This window comes from Narcine bancroftii, unplaced genomic scaffold (genome assembly GCF_036971445.1).
Source record: "Narcine bancroftii isolate sNarBan1 unplaced genomic scaffold, sNarBan1.hap1 Scaffold_161, whole genome shotgun sequence".
Taxonomy (NCBI): Eukaryota; Metazoa; Chordata; class Chondrichthyes; order Torpediniformes; family Narcinidae; genus Narcine; species Narcine bancroftii.
The window spans coordinates 730,261-750,545 of NW_027211896.1; positions in this window are offsets into that span (position 1 = coordinate 730,261).

Consider the following 20,285-nt stretch of genomic DNA (forward strand, 5'->3'; position numbering starts at 1 on the left):
TTACGGGGATAAAACACAGATACAGTTTACAAAGGAGTGAGGGGAAACTTACGGGAATAGAAAATACCCAAAATTTATAAAGGAGCGAGTAGAACATTATCTGAATAAAACACAGATACTATTTATTAAAACGTAAGGGAAATATTACGTGAATTAAACTCAGACACAATTTAAATAGGGGGGTGGAAATGTTATGGGAATAAAACACAGATACAGTTTACAAAGGAGTGATGGGAAAGTTACGGGAATAAAAAGGAAATATTACGGGAATAAAACACAGACACAATTTAAACAGGGGGGATGAAACGTTGCGGAATAAAACACAGATAGAGTTTACAAAGGAGTGAGGGGAAAGTTACGGGAATAAAAAGGAAATATTACGGAAATAAAACACAGTCACAATTTAAATAGGGGGAGAAAATGTTACGGGAATAAAACACAGATACAGTTTACAAATGAGTGAGGGTAAAGTTACGGGAATAAAACGGAATTATTACGGGAATAAAACACAGACACAATTTAAATAGGGTGAGCAACAGTTACGGGAAGAAAACACAGATACAGTTTACAAAGGAGTGAGGGGAGAGTTAAGGGAATGGAAAACACCCAAAATTTATAAAGGAGCGAGTAGAAGATTATCTGAATAAAACGCAGATACTATTCATTAAAACGTGAGGGAAATATTACGGGAATAAAACACAGACACAATTTAAACAGGGGGGATGAAATGTTGCGGAATAAAACACAGATACAGTTTACAAAGGAGTGAGGGGAAAGTTACGGGAATAAAAAGGAAATATTACGGGAATAAAACACAGTAACAATTTAAATAGGGTGAGGAAATGTTACGGGAATAAAACACCGATACAGTTTACAAATGAGTGAGGGTAAAGTTACGGGAATAAAACGGAATTATTACGGGAATAAAACACAGACATAATTTAAATAGGGTGAGCAACTGTTACGGGAATAAAACACAGATACAGTTTACAAAGGAGTGAGGGGAGAGTTACGGGAATAGAAAATACCCAAAATTTATAAAGGAGCGAGTAGAACATTATCTGAATAAAACACAGATACTATTTATTAAAACGTGAGGGAAATATTACGGGAATAAAACACAGACACAATTTAAACAGTGGGGATGAAATGTTGCGGAATAAAACACAGATACAGTTTACAAAGGAGTGAGGGGAAAGTTACGGGAATAAAAAGGAAATATTACGGGAATAAAACACAGACACAATTTAAACAGGGGGGAGGAAATGTTCCGGAATAAAACACAGATACAGTTGACAAAGGAGTGAGTGGAAAGTTAGGGGAATAAAACGGAAATATTACGGGAATAAAACACAGTCACAATTTAAATAGGGGGAGGAAATGTTACGGGAATAAAGCACAGATACAATTTACAAAGGATTGAGGGTAAAGTTACGGGAATAAAACGGAATTATTACGGGAATAAAACACAGACACAATTTAAATAGGGGGAGCAACTGTTACTGGAATAAAACACAGTTACAGTTTACAAAGGAGTGAGGGGAAAGTTACGGAAATAGAAAATACCCAAAATGTATAAAGGAGCGAGTAGAACATTATCTGAATAAAACACAGATACTATTTATTAAAACGCGAGGGAAATATTACGGGACTAAAACTCAGACACAATTTAAATAGGGGGGTGGAAATGTTATGGGAATAAAACACAGATACAGTTTACAAAGGAGTGATGGGAAAGTTACGGGAATAAAAAGGAAATATTACGGGAATAAAACACAGACACAATTTAAACAGGGGGGATGAAATGTTGCGGAATAAAACACAGATACAGTTTACAAAGGAGTGAGGGGAAAGTTACAGGAATAAAAAGGAAATATTACGGAAATAAAACACAGTCACAATTTAAATAGGGGGAGGAAATGTTACGGGAATAAAACACAGATACAGTTTACAGATGAGTGAGGGTAAAGTTACGGGATAAAACGGAATTATTACGGGAATAAAACACAGACACAATTTAAATAGGCTGAGCACAATTTAAATAGGGGGAGCAACTGTTACGGGAATAAAACACAGATACAATTTACAAAGGAGTGAGGGGAGAGTTACGGGAATAGAAAATACCCAAAATTTATAAAGGAGCGAGTAGAACATTATCTGAATAAAACACAGATACTATTTATTGAAACGTAAGGGAAATATTACGTGAATTAAACTCAGACACAATTTAAATAGGGAGGTGGAAATGTTATGGGAATAAAACACAGATACAGTTTACAAAGGAGTGATGGGAAAGTTACGGGAATAAAAAGGAAATATTACGGGAATAAAACACAGACACAATTTAAACAGGGGGGATGAAACGTTGCGGAATAAAACACAGATAGAGTTTACAAAGGAGTGAGGGGAAAGTTACGGGAATAAAAAGGAAATATTACGGAAATAAAACACAGTCACAATTTAAATAGGGGGAGGAAATGTTACGGGAATAAAACACAGATACAGTTTACAAATGAGTGAGGGTAAAGTTACGGGAATAAAACGGAATTATTACGGGAATAAAACACAGACACAATTTAAATAGGGTGAGCAACTGTTACGGGAATAAAACACAGATACAGTTTACAAAGGAGTGAGGGGAGAGTTACGGGAATAGAAAACACCCAAAATTTATAAAGGAGCGAGTAGAACATTATCTGAATAAAACACAGATACTATTTATTAAAACGTGAGGGAAATATTACGGGAATAAAACACAGACACAATTTAAACAGGGGGGATGAAATGTTGCGGAATAAAACACAGATACAGTTTACAAAGGAGTGAGGGGAAAGTTACGGGAATAAAAAGGAAATATTAAGGGAATAAAACACAGACACAATTTATAAAGGGGGGAGGAAATGTTACGGGGATAAAACACAGATACAGTTTACAAAGGAATGAGGGGAAAGTTACAGGAATAAAAATTACCCAAAATTTATAAAGGCTTGAGGGAAATATTACCGGAATAAACCACAGACAGAATTTATAAAGGAAAATGGAAAAGTTACGCGAATAAAACACACATACAATTTATAAAAAGCAAGGATAAATTTAGAGGAATAAAACGCAGACACAATTTAAAAAGGGCGGAGGAAATGTTACGGACATAAAACACAGATACACTTTACAAAGGAGTGAGGGGAAAGTTACGGGAATAAAAAGGAAATATTACGGGAATAAAACACAGACACAATTTATAAAGTGGGGAGGAAATGTTATGGGAATAAAACACAGATGCAGTTTATAAAGGAGTGAGGGGAAAGTTACGGGAATAAAAAGGAAATATTACGGGAATAAAACACAGACATAATTTAAATAGGGGGAGGAAATGTAACGGGAATAAAACACAGATACATTTTTCAAAGGAGTGTGGAGAAAGTTAGGGGAATAAAATACAAATATTACGGGAATTAAACACAGGCACAATTTAAACAGGGGGGTGGAAATGTTACTGGAATAAAACAAATACAGTTTACAAAGGAGTGAGGTGAATGTTACGGGAATAGAAAACACCCAAAATTTATAAAGGAGCGTGTAGAACATTATCGGAATAAAACACAGATACTATTTATTAAAACGTGAGGGAAATATTACGGGAATAAAACACAGACACAATTTAAATAGGGGGGAGGAAATGTAACGTGAATAAAACACAGATACAGTTTACAAAGGAGTGAGGGGAAAGTTACGGGAATAAAAAGGAAATATTACGGGAATAAAACGCAGACACAATTTAAACAGGGCGGAGGAAATGTTGCGGAATAAAACACAGATACAGTTTACAAAGGAGTGAGGGGAAAGTTAGGGGTACAAAACGGAAATATAACGGGAATAAAACACAAACACAATTTAAATAGGGGGGAGGAAATGTTACGGGAATAAAACACAGATACAATTTACAAAGGAGTGAGGGTAAAGTTACGGGAATAAAACGGAATTATTACGGGAATAAAACACAGACACAATTTAAATAGGGGGAGCAACTGTTACTGGAATAAAACACAGTTACAGTTTACAAAGGAGTGAGGGGAAAGTTACGGAAATAGAAAATACCCAAAATTTATAAAGGAGCGAGTAGAACATTATCTGAATAAAACACAGATACTATTTATTAAAACGCGAGGGAAATATTACGGGAATAAAACTCAGACACAATTTAAATAGGGGGGTGGAAATGTTATGGGAATAAAACACAGATACAGTTTACAAAGGAGTGATGGGAAAGTTACGGGAATAAAAAGGAAATATTACGGGAATAAAACACAGACACAATTTAAACAGGGGGGATGAAATGTTGCGGAATAAAACACAGATACAGTTTACAAAGGAGTGAGGGGAAAGTTACGGGAATAAAAAGGAAATATTACGGAAATAAAACACAGTCACAATTTAAATAGGGGGAGGAAATGTTACGGGAATAAAACACAGATACAGTTTACAAATGAGTGAGGGTAAAGTTACGGGAATAAAACGGAATTATTACGGGAATAAAACACAGACACAATTTAAATAGGGGGAGCAACTGTTACTGGAATAAAACACAGTTACAGTTTACAAAGGAGTGAGGGGAAAGTTACGGAAATAGAAAATACCCAAAATTTATAAAGGAGCGATAAGAACATTATCTGAATAAAACACAGATACTATTTATTAAAACGCGAGGGAAATATGACTGGACTAAAACTCAGACACAATTTAAATAGGGGGGTGGAAATGTTATGGGAATAAAACACAGATACAGTTTACAAAGGAGTGATGGGAAAGTTACGGGAATAAAAAGGAAATATTACGGGAATAAAACACAGACACAATTTAAACAGGGGGGATGAAATGTTGCGGAATAAAACACAGATACAGTTTACAAAGGAGTGAGGGGAAAGTTACAGGAATAAAAAGGAAATATTACGGAAATAAAACACAGTCACAATTTAAATAGGGGGAGGAAATGTTACGGGAATAAAACACAGATACAGTTTACAGATGAGTGAGGGTAAAGTTACGGGATAAAACGGAATTATTACGGGAATAAAACACAGACACAATTTAAATAGGCTGAGCACAATTTAAATAGGGGGAGCAACTGTTACGGGAATAAAACACAGATACAGTTTACAAAGGAGTGAGGGGAGAGTTACGGGAATAGAAAATACCCAAAATTTATAAAGGAGCGAGTAGAACATTATCTGAATAAAACACAGATACTATTTATTGAAACGTAAGGGAAATATTACGTGAATTAAACTCAGACACAATTTAAATAGGGAGGTGGAAATGTTATGGGAATAAAACACAGATACAGTTTACAAAGGAGTGATGGGAAAGTTACGGGAATAAAAAGGAAATATTACGGGAATAAAACACAGACACAATTTAAACAGGGGGGATGAAACGTTGCGGAATAAAACACAGATAGAGTTTACAAAGGAGTGAGGGGAAAGTTACGGGAATAAAAAGGAAATATTACGGAAATAAAACACAGTCACAATTTAAATAGGGGGAGGAAATGTTACGGGAATAAAACACAGATACAGTTTACAAATGAGTGAGGGTAAAGTTACGGGAATAAAACGGAATTATTACGGGAATAAAACACAGACACAATTTAAATAGGGTGAGCAACTGTTACGGGAATAAAACACAGATACAGTTTACAAAGGAGTGAGGGGAGAGTTACGGGAATAGAAAACACCCAAAATTTATAAAGGAGCGAGTAGAACATTATCTGAATAAAACACAGATACTATTTATTAAAACGTGAGGGAAATATTACGGGAATAAAACACAGACACAATTTAAACAGGGGGGATGAAATGTTGCGGAATAAAACACAGATACAGTTTACAAAGGAGTGAGGGGAAAGTTACGGGAATAAAAAGGAAATATTAAGGGAATAAAACACAGACACAATTTATAAAGGGGGGAGGAAATGTTACGGGGATAAAACACAGATACAGTTTACAAAGGAATGAGGGGAAAGTTACAGGAATAAAAATTACCCAAAATTTATAAAGGCTTGAGGGAAATATTACCGGAATAAACCACAGACAGAATTTATAAAGGAAAATGGAAAAGTTACGCGAATAAAACACACATACAATTTATAAAAAGCAAGGATAAATTTAGAGGAATAAAACGCAGACACAATTTAAAAAGGGCGGAGGAAATGTTACGGACATAAAACACAGATACACTTTACAAAGGAGTGAGGGGAAAGTTACGGGAATAAAAAGGAAATATTACGGGAATAAAACACAGACACAATTTATAAAGTGGGGAGGAAATGTTATGGGAATAAAACACAGATGCAGTTTATAAAGGAGTGAGGGGAAAGTTACGGGAATAAAAAGGAAATATTACGGGAATAAAACACAGACATAATTTAAATAGGGGGAGGAAATGTAACGGGAATAAAACACAGATACATTTTTCAAAGGAGTGTGGAGAAAGTTAGGGGAATAAAATACAAATATTACGGGAATTAAACACAGGCACAATTTAAACAGGGGGGTGGAAATGTTACTGGAATAAAACAAATACAGTTTACAAAGGAGTGAGGTGAATGTTACGGGAATAGAAAACACCCAAAATTTATAAAGGAGCGTGTAGAACATTATCGGAATAAAACACAGATACTATTTATTAAAACGTGAGGGAAATATTACGGGAATAAAACTCAGACACAATTTAAATAGGGGGGAGGAAATGTTACGTGAATAAAACACAGATACAGTTTACAAAGGAGTGAGGGGAAAGTTACGGGAATAAAAAGGAAATATTACGGGAATAAAACACAGACACAATTTAAACAGGGCGGAGGAAATGTTGCGGAATAAAACACAGATACAGTTTACAAAGGAGTGAGGGGAAAGTTAGGGGTACAAAACGGAAATATAACGGGAATAAAACACAAACACAATTTAAATAGGGGGGAGGAAATGTTACGGGAATAAAACACAGATACAATTTACAAAGGAGTGAGGGTAAAGTTACGGGAATAAAACGGAATTATTACGGGAATAAAACACAGACACAATTTAAATAGGGGGAGCAACTGTTACTGGAATAAAACACAGTTACAGTTTACAAAGGAGTGAGGGGAAAGTTACGGAAATAGAAAATACCCAAAATTTATAAAGGAGCGAGTAGAACATTATCTGAATAAAACACAGATACTATTTATTAAAACGCGAGGGAAATATTACGGGAATAAAACTCAGACACAATTTAAATAGGGGGGTGGAAATGTTATGGGAATAAAACACAGATACAGTTTACAAAGGAGTGATGGGAAAGTTACGGGAATAAAAAGGAAATATTACGGGAATAAAACACAGACACAATTTAAACAGGGGGGATGAAATGTTGCGGAATAAAACACAGATACAGTTTACAAAGGAGTGAGGGGAAAGTTACGGGAATAAAAAGGAAATATTACGGAAATAAAACACAGTCACAATTTAAATAGGGGGAGGAAATGTTACGGGAATAAAACACAGATACAGTTTACAAATGAGTGAGGGTAAAGTTACGGGAATAAAACGGAATTATTACGGGAATAAAACACAGACACAATTTAAATAGGGTGAGCACAATTTAAATAGGGGGAGCAACTGTTACGGGAATAAAACACAGATACAGTTTACAAAGGAGTGAGGGGAGAGTTACGGGAATAGAAAATACCCAAAATTTATAAAGGAGCGAGTAGAACATTATCTGAATAAAACACAGATACTATTTATTAAAACGTGAGGGAAATATTACGGGAATAAAACTCAGACATAATTTAAATAGGGGGGTGGAAATGTTACGAGAATAAAACACTGATACAGTTTACAAAGTAGTGAGGGGAAAGTTACGGGAAAAAAAGGAAATATTACGGGAATAAAACACAGACACAATCTAAATAGGGGGAGGAAAGGTTACGGGAATAAAACACAGATACAGTTTACAAACGAGTGAGGGGAAAGTTAGGGGAATAAATCGGAAATATTAGGGGAATAAAACACAGACACAGTTTAAATAGGGGGAGGAAATGTTACGGGAATAAAACACAGATACAGATAACAAAGGAGTGAGGGGTAAGTTACGGGAATGAAAAGGAAATATTACGGGAATAAAACACAGACACAATTTATAAAGGGGGGAGGAAATGTTACGGGGATAAAACACAGATACAGTTTACAAAGGAATGAGGGGAAAGTAACAGGAATAAAAATTACCCAAAATTTATAAAGGAGCGTGTAGAACATTATCGGAATAAAACACAGATACTATTTATTAAAACGTGAGGGAAATATTACGGGAATAAAACTCAGACACAATTTAAATAGGGGGGAGGAAATGTTACGTGAATAAAACACAGATACAGTTTACAAAGGAGTGAGGGGAAAGTTACGGGAATAAAAAGGAAATATTACGGGAATAAAACACAGACACAATTTAAACAGGGCGGAGGAAATGTTGCGGAATAAAACACAGATACAGTTTACAAAGGAGTGAGGGGAAAGTTAGGGGTATAAAACGGAAATATAACGGGAATAAAACACAAACACAATTTAAATAGGGGGGAGGAAATGTTACGGGAATAAAACACATATACAGTTTACAAAGGAGTGAGGAGAAAGTTACCGGGAATAGAAAAAACCCAAAATTTATAAAGGAGCGAGTAGAACATTATCTGAATAAAACACAGATACTATTTATTAAAACGTGAGGGAAATAGTACGGGAATAAAACTCAGACACAATTTGAATGGGGGGAGGAAATTTTACGGGAAAAAAAAACACAGATACAGTTTACAAAGGAGTGAGGGGAAAGTTAGGGGTACAAAACGGAAATATAACGGGAATAAAACACAAACACAATTTAAATAGGGGGGAGGAAATGTTACGGGAATAAAACACAGATACAATTTACAAAGGAGTGAGGGTAAAGTTACGGGAATAAAACGGAATTATTACGGGAATAAAACACAGACACAATTTAAATAGGGGGAGCAACTGTTACTGGAATAAAACACAGTTACAGTTTACAAAGGAGTGAGGGGAAAGTTACGGAAATAGAAAATACCCAAAATTTATAAAGGAGCGAGTAGAACATTATCTGAATAAAACACAGATACTATTTATTAAAACGCGAGGGAAATATTACGGGAATAAAACTCAGACACAATTTAAATAGGGGGGTGGAAATGTTATGGGAATAAAACACAGATACAGTTTACAAAGGAGTGATGGGAAAGTTACGGGAATAAAAAGGAAATATTACGGGAATAAAACACAGACACAATTTAAACAGGGGGGATGAAACGTTGCGGAATAAAACACAGATAGAGTTTACAAAGGAGTGAGGGGAAAGTTACGGGAATAAAAAGGAAATATTACGGAAATAAAACACAGTCACAATTTAAATAGGGGGAGGAAATGTTACGGGAATAAAACACAGATACAGTTTACAAATGAGTGAGGGTAAAGTTACGGGAATAAAACGGAATTATTACGGGAATAAAACACAGACACAATTTAAATAGGGTGAGCAACTGTTACGGGAATAAAACACAGATACAGTTTACAAAGGAGTGAGGGGAGAGTTACGGGAATAGAAAACACCCAAAATTTATAAAGGAGCGAGTAGAACATTATCTGAATAAAACACAGATACTATTTATTAAAACGTGAGGGAAATATTACGGGAATAAAACACAGACACAATTTAAACAGGGGGGATGAAATGTTGCGGAATAAAACACAGATACAGTTTACAAAGGAGTGAGGGGAAAGTTACGGGAATAAAAAGGAAATATTAAGGGAATAAAACACAGACACAATTTATAAAGGGGGGAGGAAATGTTACGGGGATAAAACACAGATACAGTTTACAAAGGAATGAGGGGAAAGTTACAGGAATAAAAATTACCCAAAATTTATAAAGGCTTGAGGGAAATATTACCGGAATAAACCACAGACAGAATTTATAAAGGAAAATGGAAAAGTTACGCGAATAAAACACACATACAATTTATAAAAAGCAAGGATAAATTTAGAGGAATAAAACGCAGACACAATTTAAAAAGGGCGGAGGAAATGTTACGGACATAAAACACAGATACACTTTACAAAGGAGTGAGGGGAAAGTTACGGGAATAAAAAGGAAATATTACGGGAATAAAACACAGACACAATTTATAAAGTGGGGAGGAAATGTTATGGGAATAAAACACAGATGCAGTTTATAAAGGAGTGAGGGGAAAGTTACGGGAATAAAAAGGAAATATTACGGGAATAAAACACAGACATAATTTAAATAGGGGGAGGAAATGTAACGGGAATAAAACACAGATACATTTTTCAAAGGAGTGTGGAGAAAGTTAGGGGAATAAAATACAAATATTACGGGAATTAAACACAGGCACAATTTAAACAGGGGGGTGGAAATGTTACTGGAATAAAACAAATACAGTTTACAAAGGAGTGAGGTGAATGTTACGGGAATAGAAAACACCCAAAATTTATAAAGGAGCGTGTAGAACATTATCGGAATAAAACACAGATACTATTTATTAAAACGTGAGGGAAATATTACGGGAATAAAACTCAGACACAATTTAAATAGGGGGGAGGAAATGTTACGTGAATAAAACACAGATACAGTTTACAAAGGAGTGAGGGGAAAGTTACGGGAATAAAAAGGAAATATTACGGGAATAAAACACAGACACAATTTAAACAGGGCGGAGGAAATGTTGCGGAATAAAACACAGATACAGTTTACAAAGGAGTGAGGGGAAAGTTAGGGGTACAAAACGGAAATATAACGGGAATAAAACACAAACACAATTTAAATAGGGGGGAGGAAATGTTACGGGAATAAAACACAGATACAATTTACAAAGGAGTGAGGGTAAAGTTACGGGAATAAAACGGAATTATTACGGGAATAAAACACAGACACAATTTAAATAGGGGGAGCAACTGTTACTGGAATAAAACACAGTTACAGTTTACAAAGGAGTGAGGGGAAAGTTACGGAAATAGAAAATACCCAAAATTTATAAAGGAGCGAGTAGAACATTATCTGAATAAAACACAGATACTATTTATTAAAACGCGAGGGAAATATTACGGGAATAAAACTCAGACACAATTTAAATAGGGGGGTGGAAATGTTATGGGAATAAAACACAGATACAGTTTACAAAGGAGTGATGGGAAAGTTACGGGAATAAAAAGGAAATATTACGGGAATAAAACACAGACACAATTTAAACAGGGGGGATGAAATGTTGCGGAATAAAACACAGATACAGTTTACAAAGGAGTGAGGGGAAAGTTACGGGAATAAAAAGGAAATATTACGGAAATAAAACACAGTCACAATTTAAATAGGGGGAGGAAATGTTACGGGAATAAAACACAGATACAGTTTACAAATGAGTGAGGGTAAAGTTACGGGAATAAAACGGAATTATTACGGGAATAAAACACAGACACAATTTAAATAGGGTGAGCACAATTTAAATAGGGGGAGCAACTGTTACGGGAATAAAACACAGATACAGTTTACAAAGGAGTGAGGGGAGAGTTACGGGAATAGAAAATACCCAAAATTTATAAAGGAGCGAGTAGAACATTATCTGAATAAAACACAGATACTATTTATTAAAACGTGAGGGAAATATTACGGGAATAAAACTCAGACATAATTTAAATAGGGGGGTGGAAATGTTACGAGAATAAAACACTGATACAGTTTACAAAGTAGTGAGGGGAAAGTTACGGGAAAAAAAGGAAATATTACGGGAATAAAACACAGACACAATCTAAATAGGGGGAGGAAAGGTTACGGGAATAAAACACAGATACAGTTTACAAACGAGTGAGGGGAAAGTTAGGGGAATAAATCGGAAATATTAGGGGAATAAAACACAGACACAGTTTAAATAGGGGGAGGAAATGTTACGGGAATAAAACACAGATACAGTTAACAAAGGAGTGAGGGGTAAGTTACGGGAATGAAAAGGAAATATTACGGGAATAAAACACAGACACAATTTATAAAGGGGGGAGGAAATGTTACGGGGATAAAACACAGATACAGTTTACAAAGGAATGAGGGGAAAGTAACAGGAATAAAAATTACCCAAAATTTATAAAGGAGCGTGTAGAACATTATCGGAATAAAACACAGATACTATTTATTAAAACGTGAGGGAAATATTACGGGAATAAAACTCAGACACAATTTAAATAGGGGGGAGGAAATGTTACGTGAATAAAACACAGATACAGTTTACAAAGGAGTGAGGGGAAAGTTACGGGAATAAAAAGGAAATATTACGGGAATAAAACACAGACACAATTTAAACAGGGCGGAGGAAATGTTGCGGAATAAAACACAGATACAGTTTACAAAGGAGTGAGGGGAAAGTTAGGGGTATAAAACGGAAATATAACGGGAATAAAACACAAACACAATTTAAATAGGGGGGAGGAAATGTTACGGGAATAAAACACATATACAGTTTACAAAGGAGTGAGGAGAAAGTTACCGGGAATAGAAAAAACCCAAAATTTATAAAGGAGCGAGTAGAACATTATCTGAATAAAACACAGATACTATTTATTAAAACGTGAGGGAAATAGTACGGGAATAAAACTCAGACACAATTTGAATGGGGGGAGGAAATTTTACGGGAAAAAAAAACACAGATACAGTTTACAAAGGAGTGAGGGGAAAGTTAGGGGTACAAAACGGAAATATAACGGGAATAAAACACAAACACAATTTAAATAGGGGGGAGGAAATGTTACGGGAATAAAACACAGATACAATTTACAAAGGAGTGAGGGTAAAGTTACGGGAATAAAACGGAATTATTACGGGAATAAAACACAGACACAATTTAAATAGGGGGAGCAACTGTTACTGGAATAAAACACAGTTACAGTTTACAAAGGAGTGAGGGGAAAGTTACGGAAATAGAAAATACCCAAAATTTATAAAGGAGCGAGTAGAACATTATCTGAATAAAACACAGATACTATTTATTAAAACGCGAGGGAAATATTACGGGAATAAAACTCAGACACAATTTAAATAGGGGGGTGGAAATGTTATGGGAATAAAACACAGATACAGTTTACAAAGGAGTGATGGGAAAGTTACGGGAATAAAAAGGAAATATTACGGGAATAAAACACAGACACAATTTAAACAGGGGGGATGAAATGTTGCGGAATAAAACACAGATACAGTTTACAAAGGAGTGAGGGGAAAGTTACGGGAATAAAAAGGAAATATTACGGAAATAAAACACAGTCACAATTTAAATAGGGGGAGGAAATGTTACGGGAATAAAACACAGATACAGTTTACAAATGAGTGAGGGTAAAGTTACGGGAATAAAACGGAATTATTACGGGAATAAAACACAGACACAATTTAAATAGGGGGAGCAACTGTTACTGGAATAAAACACAGTTACAGTTTACAAAGGAGTGAGGGGAAAGTTACGGAAATAGAAAATACCCAAAATTTATAAAGGAGCGATTAGAACATTATCTGAATAAAACACAGATACTATTTATTAAAACGCGAGGGAAATATTACGGGACTAAAACTCAGACACAATTTAAATAGGGGGGTGGAAATGTTATGGGAATAAAACACAGATACAGTTTACAAAGGAGTGATGGGAAAGTTACGGGAATAAAAAGGAAATATTACGGGAATAAAACACAGACACAATTTAAACAGGGGGGATGAAATGTTGCGGAATAAAACACAGATACAGTTTACAAAGGAGTGAGGGGAAAGTTACAGGAATAAAAAGGAAATATTACGGAAATAAAACAAAGTCACAATTTAAATAGGGGGAGGAAATGTTACGGGAATAAAACACAGATACAGTTTACAGATGAGTGAGGGTAAAGTTACGGGATAAAACGGAATTATTACGGGAATAAAACACAGACACAATTTAAATAGGCTGAGCACAATTTAAATAGGGGGAGCAACTGTTACGGGAATAAAACACAGATACAGTTTACAAAGGAGTGAGGGGAGAGTTACGGGAATAGAAAATACCCAAAATTTATAAAGGAGCGAGTAGAACATTATCTGAATAAAACACAGATACTATTTATTGAAACGTAAGGGAAATATTACGTGAATTAAACTCAGACACAATTTAAATAGGGAGGTGGAAATGTTATGGGAATAAAACACAGATACAGTTTACAAAGGAGTGATGGGAAAGTTACGGGAATAAAAAGGAAATATTACGGGAATAAAACACAGACACAATTTAAACAGGGGGGATGAAACGTTGCGGAATAAAACACAGATAGAGTTTACAAAGGAGTGAGGGGAAAGTTACGGGAATAAAAAGGAAATATTACGGAAATAAAACACAGTCACAATTTAAATAGGGGGAGGAAATGTCACGGGAATAAAACACAGATACAGTTTACAAATGAGTGAGGGTAAAGTTACGGGAATAAAACGGAATTATTACGGGAATAAAACACAGACACAATTTAAATAGGGTGAGCAACTGTTACGGGAATAAAACACAGATACAGTTTACAAAGGAGTGAGGGGAGAGTTACGGGAATAGAAAACACCCAAAATTTATAAAGGAGCGAGTAGAACATTATCTGAATAAAACACAGATACTATTTATTAAAACGTGAGGGAAATATTACGGGAATAAAACACAGACTCAATTTAAACAGGGGGGATGAAATGTTGCGGAATAAAACACAGATACAGTTTACAAAGGAGTGAGGGGAAAGTTACGGGAATAAAAAGGAAATATTAAGGGAATAAAACACAGACACAATTTATAAAGGGGGGAGGAAATGTTACGGGGATAAAACACAGATACAGTTTACAAAGGAATGAGGGGAAAGTTACAGGAATAAAAATTACCCAAAATTTATAAAGGCTTGAGGGAAATATTACCGGAATAAACCATAGACAGAATTTATAAAGGAAAATGGAAAAGTTACGCGAATAAAACACACATACAATTTATAAAAAGCAAGGATAAATTTAGAGGAATAAAACGCAGACACAATTTAAAAAGGGCGGAGGAAATGTTACGGACATAAAACACAGATACACTTTACAAAGGAGTGAGGGGAAAGTTACGGGAATAAAAAGGAAATATTACGGGAATAAAACACAGACACAATTTATAAAGTGGGGAGGAAATGTTATGGGAATAAAACACAGATGCAGTTTATAAAGGAGTGAGGGGAAAGTTACTGGAATAAAAAGGAAATATTACGGGAATAAAACACAGACATAATTTAAATAGGGGGAGGAAATGTAACGGGAATAAAACACAGATACATTTTTCAAAGGAGTGTGGAGAAAGTTAGGGGAATAAAATACAAATATTACGGGAATTAAACACAGGCACAATTTAAACAGGGGGGTGGAAATGTTACTGGAATAAAACAAATACAGTTTACAAAGGAGTGAGGTGAATGTTACGGGAATAGAAAACACCCAAAATTTATAAAGGAGCGTGTAGAACATTATCGGAATAAAACACAGATACTATTTATTAAAACGTGAGGGAAATATTACGGGAATATAACTCAGACACAATTTAAATAGGGGGGAGGAAATGTTACGTGAATAAAACACAGATACAGTTTACAAAGGAGTGAGGGGAAAGTTACGGGAATAAAAAGGAAATATTACGGGAATAAAACACAGACACAATTTAAACAGGGCGGAGGAAATGTTGCGGAATAAAACACAGATACAGTTTACAAAGGAGTGAGGGGAATGTTAGGGGTACAAAACGGAAATATAACGGGAATAAAACACAAACACAATTTAAATAGGGGGGAGGAAATGTTACGGGAATAAAACACAGATACAATTTACAAAGGAGTGAGGGTAAAGTTACGGGAATAAAACGGAATTATTACGGGAATAAAACACAGACACAATTTAAATAGGGGGAGCAACAGTTACTGGAATAAAACACAGTTACAGTTTACAAAGGAGTGAGGGGAAAGTTACGGAAATAGAAAATACCCAAAATTTATAAAGGAGCGAGTAGAACATTATCTGAATAAAACACAGATACTATTTATTAAAACGCGAGGGAAATATTACGGGAATAAAACTCAGACACAATTTAAATAGGGGGGTGGAAATGTTATGGGAATAAAACACAGATACAGTTTACAAAGGAGTGATGGGAAAGTTACGGGAATAAAAAGGAAATATTACGGGAATAAAACACAGACACAATTTAAACAGGGGGGATGAAATGTTGCGGAATAAAACACAGATACAGTTTACAAAGGAGTGAGGGGAAAGTTACGGGAATAAAAAGGAAATATTACGGAAATAAAACACAGTCACAATTTAAATAGGGGCAGGAAATGTTACGGGAATAAAACACAGATACAGTTTACAAATGAGTGAGGGTAAAGTTACGGGAATAAAACGGAATTATTACGGGAATAAAACACAGACACAATTTAAATAGGGTGAGCACAATTTAAATAGGGGGAGCAACTGTTACGGGAATAAAACACAGATACAGTTTACAAAGGAGTGAGGGGAGAGTTACGGGAATAGAAAATACCCAAAATTTATAAAGGAGCGAGTAGAACATTATCTGAATAAAACACAGATACTATTTATTAAAACGTGAGGGAAATATTACGGGAATAAAACTCAGACATAATTTAAATAGGGGGGTGGAAATGTTACGAGAATAAAACACTGATACAGTTTACAAAGTAGTGAGGGGAAAGTTACGGGAAAAAAAGGAAATATTACGGGAATAAAACACAGACACAATCTAAATAGGGGAGGAAAGGTTACGGGAATAAAACACAGATACAGTTTACAAACGAGTGAGGGGAAAGTTAGGGGAATAAATCGGAAATATTAGGGGAATAAAACACAGACACAGTTTAAATAGGGGGAGGAAATGTTACGGGAATAAAACACAGATACAGTTAACAAAGGAGTGAGGGGTAAGTTACGGGAATGAAAAGGAAATATTACGGGAATAAAACACAGACACAATTTATAAAGGGGGGAGGAAATGTTACGGGGATAAAACACAGATACAGTTTACAAAGGAATGAGGGGAAAGTTACAGGAATAAAAATTACCCAAAATTTATAAAGGAGCGTGTAGAACATTATCGGAATAAAACACAGATACTATTTATTAAAACGTGAGGGAAATATTACGGGAATAAAACTCAGACACAATTTAAATAGGGGGGAGGAAATGTTACGTGAATAAAACACAGATACAGTTTACAAAGGAGTGAGGGGAAAGTTACGGGAATAAAAAGGAAATATTACGGGAATAAAACACAGACACAATTTAAACAGGGCGGAGGAAATGTTGCGGAATAAAACACAGATACAGTTTACAAAGGAGTGAGGGGAAAGTTAGGGGTATAAAACGGAAATATAACGGGAATAAAACACAAACACAATTTAAATAGGGGGGAGGAAATGTTACGGGAATAAAACACAGATACAGTTTACAAAGGAGTGAGGAGAAAGTTACCGGGAATAGAAAAAACCCAAAATTTATAAAGGAGCGAGTAGAACATTATCTGAATAAAACACAGATACTATTTATTAAAACGTGAGGGAAATAGTACGGGAATAAAACTCAGACACAATTTGAATGGGGGGAGGAAATTTTACGGGAAAAAAAAACACAGATACAGTTTACAAAGGAGTGAGGGGAAAGTTACGGGAATAAAAAGGAAATATTACGGGAATAAAACACAAACACAATTTAAATAGGGGGTGAGGAAATGTTACGGGAATAAAACACAGATACAGTTTACAAAGGAGTGAGGGGAAAGTTACGGGAATAAAAAGGAAATATTACGGGAATAAAACACAGACACAATTTAAACAGGGGGCTGGAAACGTTACGGGAATAAAACAGATACAGTTTACAAAGGAGAGAGGGGAATGTTAGGGGAATAGAAAATACTCAAAATTTATAAAGGAGCGTTTAGAACATTATCTGAATAAAACACAGATACTATTTATTAAAACGTGAGGGAAATATTACGGGAATAATACACAGACACAATTTAAACAGGGGGGATGAAATGTTGCGGAATAAAACACAGATACAGTTTACAAAGGAGTGAGGGGAAAGTTACGGGAATAAAAAGGAAATATTACGGGAATAAAACACAGTCACAATTTAAATAGGGTGAGGAAATGTTACGGGAATAAAACACCGATACAGTTTACAAATGAGTGAGGGTAAAGTTACGGGAATAAAACGGAATTATTAAGGGAATAAAACACAGACACAATTTAAATAGGGGGAGCAACTGTTACGGGAATAAAACACAGATACAGTTTACAAAGGAGTGAGGGGAAACTTACGGGAATAGAAAATACCCAAAATTTATAAAGGAGCGAGTAGAACATTATCTGAATAAAACACAGATACTATTTATTAAAACGTAAGGGAAATATTACGTGAATTAAACTCAGACACAATTTAAATAGGGGGGTGGAAATGTTATGGGAATAAAACACAGATACAGTTTACAAAGGAGTGATGGGAAAGTTACGGGAATAAAAAGGAAATATTACGGGAATAAAACACAGACACAATTTAAACAGGGGGGATGAAACGTTGCGGAATAAAACACAGATAGAGTTTACAAAGGAGTGAGCGGAACGTTACGGGAATAAAAAGGAAATATTACGGAAATAAAACACAGTCACAATTTAAATAGGGGGAGAAAATGTTACGGGAATAAAACACAGATACAGTTTACAAATGAGTGAGGGTAAAGTTACGGGAATAAAACGGAATTATTACGGGAATAAAACACAGACACAATTTAAATAGGGTGAGCAACTGTTACGGGAATAAAACACAGATACAGTTTACAAAGGAGTGAGGGGAGAGTTACGGGAATGGAAAACACCCAAAATTTATAAAGGAGCGAGTAGAACATTATCTGAATAAAACACAGATACTATTTATTAAAACGTGAGGGAAATATTACGGGAATAAAACACAGACACAATTTAAACAGGGGGGATGAAATGTTGCGGAATAAAACACAGATACAGTTTACAAAGGAGTGAGGGGAAAGTTACGGGAATAAAAAGGAAATATTACGGGAATAAAACACAGTAACAATTTAAATAGGGTGAGGAAAAGTTACGGGAATAAAACACCGATACAGTTTACAAATGAGTGAGGGTAAAGTTACGGGAATAAAACGGAATTATTACGGGAATAAAACACAGACATAATTTAAATAGGGTGAGCAACTGTTACGGGAATAAAACACAGATACAGTTTACAAAGGAGTGAGGGGAGAGTTACGGGAATAGAAAATACCCAAAATTTATAAAGGAGCGAGTAGAACATTATCTGAATAAAACACAGATACTATTTATTAAAACGTGAGGGAAATATTACGGGAATAAAACACAGACACAATTTAAACAGTGGGGATGAAATGTTGCGGAATAAAACACAGATACAGTTTACAAGGGAGTGAGGGGAAAGTTACGGGAATAAAAAGGAAATATTACGGGAATAAAACACAGACAGAATTTAAACAGGGGGGAGGAAATGTTCCGGAATAAAACACAGATACAGTTGACAAAGGAGTGAGTGGAAAGTTAGGGGAAGAAAACGGAAATATTACGGGAATAAAACACAGTCACAATTTAAATAGGGGGAGGAAATGTTACGGGAATAAAACACAGATACAATTTACAAAGGAGTGAGGGTAAAGTTACGGGAATAAAACGGAATTATTACGGGAATAAAACACAGACACAATTTAAATAGGGGGAGCAACTGTTACTGGAATAAAACACAGTTACAGTTTACAAAGGAGTGAGGGGAAAGTTACGGAAATAGAAAATACCCAAAATTTATAAAGGAGCGAGTAGAACATTATCTGAATAAAACACAGATACTATTTATTAAAACGCGAGGGAAATATTACGGGACTAAAACTCAGACACAATTTAAATAGGGGGGTGGAAATGTTATGGGAATAAAACACAGATACAGTTTACAAAGGAGTGATGGGAAAGTTACGGGAATAAAAAGGAAATATTACGGGAATAAAACACAGACACAATTTAAACAGGGGGGATGAAATGTTGCGGAATAAAACACAGATACAGTTTACAAAGGAGTGAGGGGAAAGTTACGGGAATAAAAAGGAAATATTACGGAAA